Source organism: Agrilus planipennis, unplaced genomic scaffold (assembly GCF_000699045.2).
Source record: "Agrilus planipennis isolate EAB-ADULT unplaced genomic scaffold, Apla_2.0 scaffold108, whole genome shotgun sequence".
Lineage (NCBI taxonomy): Eukaryota > Metazoa > Arthropoda > Insecta > Coleoptera > Buprestidae > Agrilus > Agrilus planipennis.
In genome coordinates this window covers 1015473-1018395 of record NW_020439204.1, presented here as the reverse complement: position 1 = coordinate 1018395, position 2923 = coordinate 1015473, and positions in this window count along the sequence as shown.

Genomic DNA, 2923 nt, shown 5'->3' with positions numbered 1-2923 from the left:
GGAGGAGATTATGTTGAGAAATAAAAAAAAAAAATTTTTAAAAACCTTGTTTTTCTTGGTCAGGCCGGAAACTTATCAATCCACCCTCGTAGTTACGTTCTGTATCACTTCATCAATTATAATTATCAGCACTGTGCAGTTCTAAAACTTGCCGGAATTGATGACTGCATTTAATAAAATGTTCGGTTCTTTTTATAGCAGGAAGGTGCACTTTGTTGACACCGATTAATATCATAAACGCGAAAGGGAAATAAGAACACTAGCAAAAGCTGCCAAAAGCTTGAGCTTGATTACTTGTAACTGTGAGCATTTGCGCAGATTTTTTCATGCTGGTCATTTAGCAGATGGTCACGCCCCTTTTGTTCTCAGTACGCCTGTCTTAATCATTCTAAGCGACTTAACTAATAATGTACTTTTATTGAAAATGCTATTTCGTTAAAAAATAAAATTAGATAACCGATAATTAAGATTTTACATATTACTGTTGCAAGGATACAGATAACAAATCAGTTGAAGAAGTTATAGAATAGTATGAATAGTATTTTTCCAAAGTTTATTAATAATCATAATATCTAATTGGTGCACACCTATATTTATAACATAAAACTCTGTTTCTATAAAAGAGGGGATGTTATTTTGAAACAAATAGGGGCGAAATATAATAGAATATTTTTAATTAAAGGTTTTTTAATCTTTAACAATTTTATGAAAAGACTATAAAAATGTATTAATGTATTTTGATCCAATAAAAAATTTTACCTAAAAATCGAGTTTTCAAAAGTGCCTAGTCAAAAACAACGTTGAATAATGAAAATATATAATAATTAGATATGATAGAAGTACACTTCCTACAATTTTCCCTGTGAGCACAGATCATAACGGATCAATAAAATTGACATTTGGTTGCATTATGAAATTTATAATTTTTTTTATTTACAAATAAATTGATGGTCACCTATTTCTTTAGTAGAAATAAAATTTTAGAAGGATTAATAACTATAAAAAAGGCTGCTATTCCCAAAATTTCAATGAAATAGTAGCCAGATTTCTATCTTAAAAGTAGACATGAAAGAAAGCTTTTTCACGATAAATCCTAATTTATAGAAGAAAATTTATCACATTGAAAAATCAGACCCCGTTACCCTTACCGAAAAAGTGATTCTAAACAACGTTCTCATTTAACATTTTCTTATTAAATCATTAGGAAAAATAACTGTCCGAAAATTCTTGTAACATCATTTTAATACTTTTTTTAATGAGAATAATATAATATATACCGATAAGTGTAATTTCTCCAAGTGTATTCAAAAACAAACACACTTTGATAGACATATTTTCGAAGTTCCTCGAAATAGTTTGTACATCACAGATACGAAAATATGATTTTTTCTAAATGTCGATACCTTAGCACACTATTTTAACCCCAAAGAAAATCTGTACCATTATGCATTATTTTATGTATATAATACAGCTTTCATTTCAAAATTCGAAAGAGTATGTTATTAAACACGTTGTATTAGGTTTCTGGAAACAATTAAATAAATAATTAAGTGAACAGTTCTTTATCAACTTCTTCGGCATAACAACATTAAGATTCCGTGTTTAGGATAGACTGTTACGAACAAGATAACGTACATTTCAACATATATGCATAATTTCAATTTCTCTAAAATTAATTTTTAAAATACCTTTCCGTGAAATATTCAAAAGCAAATGACATTAAGTAGTTTGAGTTCTTTTAGTCAATTTATTTGAAATGTAAAAGTTGGGAGGACCTTTTCTATACTTTCAATTATTCATCCTTTGGGTGCTTTTGAAAATTGTTTTAAAAAGTATTTATAATGAAACTCCCAAAAATGTTTTTATATTTCCCATAGGCTTATTCAACTGAATATGTAAAATAAAATAAAATTTTTGATTCTGAGAAAATCAGCTGTGACGGACTGACAGACGCGTAAGTGATCTTATAAGGATTATGTATTCCAAAATGAAAAACAATCACAATAATTACCCTTTTATGTACGTAATTACTTAATGGTAGTAAAATTAATTAATCAGCAAAAGTACATAATCAATTGATTAATTGTACTGATCATTGCATTTTTAAATGAAAACGTTCAATTGTTAAAATCTACATGCTTCCATATTTTCGTTTTATTTTTGTCCTAATAAATATTTGTATTGACATTTAAACGATATTGTGAGTCAACACGCCAAGCAAAAAACCGCAAGAGATAACAGCACGAAGACAAACATACCAGTACACGAAATAAATACTTTCACAATGAAGAATAAACGACAAGCAAACATCAGCAGGCCTGAATTTAGAAAAATATTTACACAAATAAATTCATACAGAATGATCGTTATATATTCATTTTTACTGTGTTAATCACCATAAAATATTAGTTAAAAATGGTTCTTTAATTTTTTGGGATATTTAAATGAAAATAAATGCAGATTTAACAGCGTAAACTCAAAAAAATATTTACAACAAAATATATTTTATACAATGCGTAGGTACGCTTTACAACGTTAGATCCTGTCTATACATTGTATTTCAGTATAAGCAAACATACATTATTTTAGAGATTTTGTTGTCCCACTTAAGGATGTTTGGGAGGTACAATCAGAGACAAGAGTACATAAAATTAGAAATTCGTATTTAATTAGATTTTGCAGCATATCATGAGGTAAATAAATACTTTCTATAATAAGAAGAAAGAATACGGTTTGAGAGAATTTAACCAGAAACTTTGAATAAAATAAGAAATAACGAATAATATGGAAAATTTTTAACTGACTTTTGGCAGTGAATATGCCTTGATTTCAACTTCGAAACAAAAAAATATTTAGTTTCAATCTCTATTAATAATGAGCGTAAAACTTTTTAATATGTTTAAATAATAATTAAAACTTAAAA